The sequence below is a fragment of the Zingiber officinale genome, chromosome 2A, assembly GCF_018446385.1.
Source record: "Zingiber officinale cultivar Zhangliang chromosome 2A, Zo_v1.1, whole genome shotgun sequence".
In the NCBI taxonomy this organism is placed as follows: Eukaryota; Viridiplantae; Streptophyta; class Magnoliopsida; order Zingiberales; family Zingiberaceae; genus Zingiber; species Zingiber officinale.
This window is the reverse complement of record NC_055988.1, coordinates 110,279,851-110,289,743: the sequence shown is the minus strand read 5'-3', so window position 1 is coordinate 110,289,743 and position 9,893 is coordinate 110,279,851. Positions and strand designations below refer to the sequence as shown.

The following is a 9,893-nucleotide window of genomic DNA, read 5'->3' as shown; positions in this document are numbered from 1 at the left end:
CGATTATGCAACCTCATATCGAAGCAAATAGTTTCTAGCTAGACCTAGAGATAATTGTTATGATGCAAGATCACAAATTTAGAGGTGAAGTATCAAAAATCCCTTTTCTACACCTTAAGACATTTCTAGAGCTTTGTGATATGGTGAACTGTGAAGGAGTGTTAGCGGATGCAGTTCGATTGATGGCATTTCCTTTCAATATCAAGGATAAGGTAAGGACTTGGTTATATTCCCTCCATCCTCAAATCATTACGAGTTGGGAACAATTGGAGTAGCAATTTCTGAATCATTTTCCCTCCAAGTATAATGGTTTACATAAGGAATTGCATCACAAATTTTGCTCAAGCAGATGAATTATTATTTGAAGTATGGGATAGATTCAAAAGTCTACAAAGGCAATGCCCTTATCATGGCTTGAAAAAATGGCTGACTATGTACATATTCTATAGGAAAATTTCTTTCTCAGATAAGTGTTTATTAGATTCATCAGCTAGAGGTTCTTTTATGAACAAAAGTGTGGATGAAGCATATACATTAATTGATCAAGTGACATTGAATCTCCAAGAATGGCTAGATAGAAATTGGTTGGAATTTCCCCCGAGAACTTTAGAAGTGCAAGCAATAAAGGCAAAAGAGTCTATCAAACAAAATGCAGTTCAACCTTCCCAGATTTTGGAAAATCACAAGTCATAGAATGAGGGGTTCAAACAGTTGGAGACAAAGATCGATAGCATAGTTTCAAAATGGTTCAAACATGACCTCCCTCCTATATAGACAAGGTCTAGTGAACAATGTAATGATATTAAGTTGAGAAGTGACAAGAATCATGAAGAACTTCTGGAGAAGGACTTGTATAGAATTGAGGAAAAGAACAATAGAAGACCACAAAAACTCAATTCTATTACTCCAGAAAGTGCCCAAAGGCCAATAGTACCTTTCCTTCGATGATTGATCACACTATCACTAGATAAACAAGTTGAACCTCCACCGCGAGTTCAAAGGGGATATGGGGAAATTAAAGATCAATCCTCCCCAAAACCTCAACTAAGAGTTCATTTTCTACAAAGGCTAGTGGGGGCCAACAAAGATAAAGATTTTGAAAAATTCTATAATTCTAATACTGTTGAGTGTAGATTTCTTGATGTGTATAAAGATTAGGACTCTTCGGTTGAGGAGTGTAATGTTAATGCAGTGGTTAGCATGTTTTCAAATCCGCCTCCTGGTTTTACAGGGCATTGTAATGATACTAAATTTTTAGTTGATGAATGTGATGAGGTAGATCCACTTAAGACTGCAAGTGAAGTTGTTAATTCTCCTATAGTTGATTTTCCAATAGATGATATTGATGTTGATATATTTTTCACTATTTATGAAAATGTTAATGATATGAAAGGAAGTGTAGGGAGCTGTGTTGTAGAAGCTGTTGGAGGATCGGTGGCCAGCTTGAAGGGGGTTGGATAGACGGCACCCCCAAATCACTTGCTTCCTACGTATTCGTTAACACAGCGGAATACAAAGAATACAAATACGAATACGAAAGCTTAACACTAAGTACAAGAATGGAAATGCAAACCGCTACACGTTCGTTTAACGTGGTTCGGAGATGATGCTCCTACTCCACGGCTGTCCGTAAGGTGGACGATCCCGATCCTTCGGTGGATTAGCCCCCGGAAACTCCGGCTATCTCAAGTCGCTCCTTGTGGGTGGAGAAACCTCACCACAACACACCAAGACCTCTTGGATTCCACAAACACTTGAGCACTTGTAGACTACTAATTAGACCTTAACCAAGTCTAATTTCGTCGCCTTGGCCGGCCATACCAAGCTCCTTCTTATAGAGCTTGGAACAAATCAGAACCTGATTTGCCCGTTATCAGTCGACTGATGCCAGCCCAACGGCTACCAGTCGACTGCTACAGTACGCTACAGTAACTGCTACAGTATGCTACAGTAACTGCTACAGTGCCGCTACAGTAAAACCCTAAAACTAGGATTTTACTCCGAGTACAATCTCTCATGCACTCGTACCCTCACGACTCATTTGACTCTTCTTTGCAGCCTTGACCTCTTGCCTTCAAGCCTACTTCCTTTGGCTCTCGTCCCTCGAATGCATCCAAGCCCGCGGCTTGTCTCCAATGCCATCCTTCGCGTATGCCTCGAAGTCGCTTCCCTCGGCCCTTGTCCTTGCTGCCTTGTCCACGGTCCCTCGGATGCTCCATCCTTCACCGGACCTGAAGCCGTCAACCTGAGTCACATGTGTCACCTGCAGTCCTGCACAACTCAAGTACACATATCAAATAACAAGGGTAAACCTAACTTAAACCCTTTGCCCAAACACCAAAACACATGGTCCCGCGGACCATTGGGATTGCTCCAACAATCTCCCCCTTTTTGATGTTTGGCAATACGTTTAAGTTAGGGAAAACAAATAGCAAATAAACATGCTAAAACAAATGGACTTACGTTGCCAAGGCTACACACTTGGACTTACACCGCCGAATGGACTTACATTACCAAGGCTACACACTTGGCAATCGCCGAATGGACTTACGTTGCCAAGGCTACACACTTGGAAACCGCCGAATGGACTTACGTTGCCAAGACTACACACTTGGCAACCGCCGAAACAATGCACCAAGCATTGGAACCTATCCCAAGGCTCCCCCTACACCTACGCTCCCCATTGAGCTAGGATTTTATCACAGGGCTTTTTAAGAACCTATCCCAAGGCTCCCCCTACGCAAAGGCACTAAAGGTTTTCCCAACTAAACCTTAATTCTCCCCCTTTGCCTAACATCCAAAAAGTTCTCCAACAATATCCCAATTGTTGAAAACTTATCATCCAAACTGACCCTAAACTCATGTATTAATCCCCCATGGATCCCATACATCTAAACAAGTTTGACATGGTCAAGATCAGCGCTGAAAAACACTTTCAGGCTGGTATCAGTCGACTGCCCTAAGTGCCAGTCGACTGCCCCCTTCAACAGAACCTTACAGAAACATTCTGTAGTCGAAATCTACTGTTACCAGTCGACTGGTGTCGGTACCAGTCGACTGCCCTCGTCAAAATGAGCTTACATAACCATTCTGTGCTCAAAAACATTGTTACCAGTCGACTGGTATCTGCACCAGTCGACTGGTACCCTATTTCTGAAAAAATCAGCCTTTTCAGGCCAACTTCAGAAATGCACCAGTAATTCCCTAGACCTCCAAAAATTCCCAAATTTTGTGGAGAGGTCTATTGTACCCTTGTCTACTTGGGAAAAATACATTACAAAATGTATTTATCACCAATCCCAAGATTGACATAAAATCCAAAACTAGCTAAATGGTTCAATTGAACCTTGACCTAAAGTCCTAGTTTTGGCTTCCTCTTGATGTATTTGCCCATACCAACCCACAATGCATCCCTAGCATGGGTTTACATGGCATCTATACATCCAAAACCATTTATCATGCTATATGAACCCAATGTCATATTTCTTGCATGAAACACAAACCATGTGTGCCAAATCCCTAGGTTTGAGACTCAAATCCATCTCCAAACCTTTTGGCACACTCCATGGCTCCTCTAGACTCCCAAGTAGTACCCACCTGAGATCCATTGGCCATGGGTCCCAAATTGACTCTTAGAGCTCCCCCTAGAGCTCTTTGCCTTAGCCACCTCCCTAGGTGACTCATCCACAATGGCTAGGCCACATCGGTCCACCCCCGGTGACACTTGGCCTACAAACGTAACTTTCTTAACCTTGGACACCTTGTCCTTGGTTAATTTCTTCTTACCATTAAATGGCTTTTCCTTGCCATTTATTGGCTTCTCCTTGCTATAGTCATATGCAACCCTAGCATAAGACTTTCCCTTAGCTTTGGAGGACTCTCCCTTGCCATGATCATTTGCCACCCTAGCATATGAACTCTCATTGGCCTTGGAGGGACTAGATCGGTATCCCAAGCCCGATCTATCATTGTTGGGTCTTTGGCTACCCAACACCATCCTTAATTCCTTAGATCCAATAGTGAATCTCTTAAGGAATTTCTCTAAACCATCAAGCTTTGCCTTCAAAGCTTGATTCTCCCTTTCTAGGTTCCTAAACCTAGCGTCAACATGTCCACCTTGGACATTCCTAGACCTACCCTTTCTAGGCATGTGTCTCCCCTTCTTTGGATTAATGCCTTGGGCCTCCTTAGGTCTACCATTCCTAGATTTTTCATGAATTGGCCTCCTAGGGTTTTGATCTACATTAACCCTATTCCTATCATGATACTTAAATCCAAAATTTTGCATTGCTACATAATGATAATCATTATTTTTCCTAGCATGCATGGGAACATAAGAATTTGCATTGCATTTCAAATTAGGGTATACCTCCCTTACCCTTGAAGCTCCCCCTTGACTCAAGCTCCTCTTCTTCTTCTCCCATTTCTTTAAATATGCAAGCTTCTTGATTTCTCTCTTCTTGGGGCATTTGGTGTGGTAGTGTCCCTTCTCCCCACACGTGAAGCATGTAATGCACATTCTCCTCCTTTGGGCTTCTTCATTCCTACAACCCATGTTAGTATTCAAAATAACTTGATTGAGTTTAGGAGTTACCTTCTTCTTACCCAATGGACACCTACTCTTGTAGTGTCCCTTCTCATTGCAACCGAAGCAAATGATGTGGTCCTTTGACTTTGCTTCGGTGGAGGTGCTCACTAGGTTGACCTCCAAGACCTCTTCTTCATCCGTCTTGGATTCTTCTTCAACCCTTGAGGATGTTGATGATGCTTCATCTTCCTTCTCCTCCTCGGATGTTGAGCGTGACTCAACTTCCGGTTGCTCCTCCTCCTCTTCTTGAGCTACTAAGCCCATCTCCTTGGGCTCCACATCCGATTGGTCCTTCTTCTCCTCTTGGACCACTTCATCACTTTCTTCGGATTTTCTTTCTTCTTGTGTAGGCATGAATTCCTCCCATGAAAACTTCTTCACTTTGCTCCATAACTCATGGGCGTTCTCGTATTTACCTACACCACTTATCACATTAGGAGGCAATAAATCAATTAAAATTGCTATTACCTTTGAGTTTGCCTCCGATCGTGAGGTTTGCTCCTCCGTCCAATGTCGTGTTCGAAGCTTCTTTCCTTTCTTGTCTCTTGGGGCTTCAAATGGTTCTTCAACGACCATCATTATGTCCCAATCCGTGTCGAAGAAGATCTCCATCTTCATCATCCAATAGGTGATGTCCCCAAGGCTTCCTCCTTCAAACTTTGGAGGGACAATCAACCCGGCCATCTTCTTATGTGTTGCTCTTCTCGGCGGTTAGTCCGATGGAGAGCGTCCTCGCTCTGATACCACTTGTTGGAGGATCGGTGGCCGGCTTGAAGGGGGGTTGGATAGACGGCACCCCCAAATCACTTGCTTCCTACGTATTCGTTAACACAGCGGAATACAAAGAATACAAATACGAATACGAAAGCTTAACACTAAGTACAAGAATGGAAATGCAAACCGCTACACGTTCGTTTAACGTGGTTCGGAGATGATGCTCCTACTCCACGGCTGTCCGTAAGGTGGACGATCCCGATCCTTCGGTGGATTAGCCCCCGGAAACTCCGGCTATCTCAAGTCGCTCCTTGTGCGTGGAGAAACCTCACCACAACACACCAAGACCTCTTGGATTCCACAAACACTTGAGCACTTGTAGACTACTAATTAGACCTTAACCAAGTCTAATTTCGTCGCCTTGGCCGGCCATACCAAGCTCCTTCTTATAGAGCTTGGAACAAATCAGAACCTGATTTGCCCGTTATCAGTCGACTGGTCCTTGCACCAGTCGACTGATGCCAGCCCAACGGCTATCTCAACGGCTCTCTGCTACAGTGCATCAGTCGACTGGTCCATACACCAGTCGACTGCTACAGTACGCTACAGTAACTGCTACAGTGCGCTACAGTACTGCTACAGTAAAACCCTAAAACTAGGATTTTACTCCGAGTACAATCTCTCATGCACTCGTACCCTCACGACTCATTTGACTCTTCTTTGCAGCCTTGACCTCTTGCCTTCAAGCCTACTTCCTTTGGCTCTCGTCCCTCGGATGCATCCAAGCCCGCGGCTTGTCTCCAATGCCATCCTTCGCGTATGCCTCGAAGTCGCTTCCCTCGGCCCTTGTCCTTGCTGCCTTGTCCACGGTCCCTCGGATGCTCCATCCTTCACCGGACCCGAAGCCGTCAACCTGAGTCACATGTGTCACCTGCAGTCCTGCACAACTCAAGTACACATATCAAATAACAAGGGTAAACCTAACTTAAACCCTTTGCCCAAACACCAAAACACATGGTCCAGCGGACCATTGGGATTGCTCCAACAGAAGCAGCATCTCAAGAATCACCTCATTTGTCCACATAACTCTTTGAGACTATGAGAGTCTCAAGAATTGAACATATTGTGGATCAATGTATAGAGACTTATGCAGATATGGCAAAGCCCCAATAATCACCACCTTTAGTTGCACTTCCACCTGAGCTAGAGTCAGAACTAGTACTTAATTCTGAAGAAGACACATCCACTTATTTGGAACTTTCATGTTCCTCTCTGAAATGCAAAGTAACACTAGTGATTTTTTAGAAAACTTCATAGAGGTACCTGTCTTTAATTCTACTGGATGTGATTTATCTTTTGATACATGCTCTATTAAAACTAATATTTTTGTAGGTCTTTCTTATCTTTCTCTGGTGTTGTAGGTGTGCTCTTTCTTTGTGTGTACAGATTTCACTTGGGCCAAAAATTGGAAGCTCAATTTGAACCATCTTCGACCACCTGAAAGAACTTTTAAGAAGACAAAGATAGAGAAAGAGTTACTTTATATTATAGCTCCTATGTTGAAAGCTCTCTCCATAATAAGAGCCCTTGGTAGGAGGGTGTTGAAATATCTTATCCCGCCAAGAGCGAGATTTCAATGAATCTAATGAGGTGGTCGAGCTAATGACCTTAAACAAGCACTTCTTGGGAGGCAACCCAAGTTCTTCTTTCTTATTTTCTTTATGTATTTAGTTCTTTCTTGTTTTCATTTCTTTCTTCATAATAAGCTCATATCCTCTACTTAATTTTTCTTATCTATTTCTTTTTGTAGAATTCAAAGTTGTGGAGGAATGTGAGCATCGGATAGAGGAGTATCTTCAAGCATATGAATATCAACCATTTAGAGCTCAGCACTTGGTAATTTCTCTAACTTCATAAATCTCCGTCATATTTCATTTCTAGTTTTCATTGGAACAATGAAAAGTTTAAGTCTAGGGGGATGTGTTGGGTTTAGTTTAGTTTTTGCTTATTTCTTTTAATAAAATTTTACTAGTTGTATCATTCATCACATCATGATTGTCTGTTCCTTAATGCAAAATACTAGCATGTTTATTCTAGATTTCATGTGGTTTATTGGTTACTTATGGTGATAGTATGTTTGGTGATCTATCTTTTTTTATCTATGATAGCATGAAATGAGTAATATTTTTACTATAAGAGTTTAAGTATTGGCCTAGTTTTAGGATTTCTATATACTTTGCCTTGTTTTGATGGTAGATAACTCTGAAATAGTCATGATTCATAAAATTAGGCTAGTACTTATGTTTCTAAGGTGACTTCTTAATTACATTTTGGTTACTGGATAATTTCGGATCATGACAACTCACTTGGGAAAATCAAAACCCTACATTTGCATTTGTATATTTGCATGTGTTAGTACTACATTTTTAAAGCACCAAAAAAAAATCATATGAATAAGGGATAAAAAATAGTCATCGTGAGTGGAAACTAATAATTTACCCCTTTGAGACTGAGTTAGGTTACTAGGGAAATAAATGTTATGTTTCTCTTGATTCTAAGTAGTCTTTTGAGACCTTGTGCAGTTTTAAATATATGAATCATGCGTGTGGCAGATAAGTGCTTAATGTCAAAAGCATAAGGAACACAATTTTATGACGACTTGACTAGGCTTAGGGATTGATATTTGATAAATTTAAGCCACTATTGCACTAAGTACAGAGACTATTACTTAGGTCGTACTTAAACAACTTTTATGTCTTGTTTAATAATGAAATCATTTGATAGATTATATTGACTTGCTAGAGATTATGATGCACTATTTAACCACATGAGTTTAGATCAGTTTTACTTAAAGACAAGCAAAGATTTAAATCTGGAGGTATGATGTATGCAGATTATATACACTTTTATACATATTTTAATGCACATCTATTTATATTTCACTAGAATAATTTATATTTATTGCATTATATTTCATTATAATATCGTACTTCCATTATATTCTATCCGAAGATCCACTCTTTGATTTTTTTAATTAACGGAATGTTATTTGGAGCAAAAATAGAGCAAAATGCACATTGGAGTGAACATAGAGAAGATCAAGCTCAGGCCATATGAAATCACACGACCGTGTGATCTTGCCCATGGAAAAGCAAGTTTCGGTAGTGTGAACTCACACAGACGTGCCACGCTCCAGAAAAGAAGTAGACCATGGCTGTGTGGACTTTGTAGAGTAGAAGCAGACCATGGCCATGTGAATCCACATGGCTGTGCGAGATTTCCAGAGAGTAAGAAGAGCACGACCGTGTGATTCCACACTATCGTGTGAGATTTCTAGTGGACAAGAAGATTATGGCCATGTGAATTCATACGACCGTGCCACTAAACTAGACTGTGGTTGTGTGGATCCATATAGTCGTGGCACGGGTCATACTAGGCCCGTGCCCAGCCTTATTTAAGGGGTTTATCTCCCTTATTGGGGATCTTTAGCTTGGGGCTCGTCCCCATTCCTTGGAGAAGGGTTCTCCCCTTAGGGGAACTCTAGATCTTCTATTTTTACTGATTTGTCCACCTCTAGAGAAAGGGAATACCTCCAAAGACGTCGGATTTCAAGGATAAGCATTCTTCTCTCTATTTCTTTATAGTGAGTTGTAGTTAGTTTGCTATTTTCATTGTCTTTTGGTTATATTCTCTTACGATGGAATAAATCTCTAGATCTGGGATGTAAGAAATAGTTATAATATGATGTGATGTTTGAACTATGTATTTGGACATTTTCCTATGTAATGAAGTGTTTATATCATGTTATATGTGTGTTGTAACTTGTATGTATTTGACAAAATGTGTGTGAGGTTAATTCATGTAGAATAGGATTTTAATCACCATGTAGAGGAAGAGTCTTAGATTGTAAGACCATGAGACCTTGTGATAGAAAGTATCCCTTACTTCCTATGGTGTTCCCATGAAACGAGGATCAATTCCTTACTAGGGAGATTAATTAGAATTTGGAGGGTAACCCTTTAATTGGACTTCCTAAGTTATATCTTCTACTTAATTATATTAATTTACCATTAGAAAGTAAATCGGATAACTCTAGGAACGTATGACTTAGCGGCCCTGTGACAGAGGGTAACCGTTTAACCAGACTTTCTAGAATTGCTTCTTTACTTAATGACGTTAGAACTTGGGTAGACTCTCCGGTTCGACTTTTGCGGGGTTGTACCAGCTCGAGTTAGAAGCCCTATACGAGTATAAGCATGGAGTTAGATAGATGAGCAATGCATAGGGACATTAACTAGCATCGCAACAAAACTGAAATCCTAGCATCTATCATTCACCATCCACCTTCTTCTCTACTATCTATTCCCTCTCCTTCTTTCAATCTCTTCACTCCTTCTTCCTCTTTCTCTTCTCTCAATCTATCTTCCTTGCATTTGTGAACCACATTCGATTGTCTAGATAATTTACCGTGTGAAGTTAACTAGTACTTAATCAACAGTCCCTGTGGGTTTGATATCTTTTATATTGCTGACGACATAATCGTGCACTTACGGTTCGTAACAAGGATCAGAGATGGTCAGTGGCATAGGCA

At 41.1% G+C, this 9,893-nt stretch overlaps 1 non-coding gene across 1 annotated transcript; it reads right to left on the bottom strand.

Annotated features, from left to right (window-relative positions):
* Positions 1–313: 313 nt before the first annotated feature.
* LOC122044768 lies at positions 314–416 on the bottom strand. The gene has a single exon (XR_006129774.1). It is a non-coding gene; the product is annotated as a small nucleolar RNA R71 (small nucleolar RNA).
* Between the last annotated feature and the right edge of the window lie 9,477 nt (positions 417–9,893).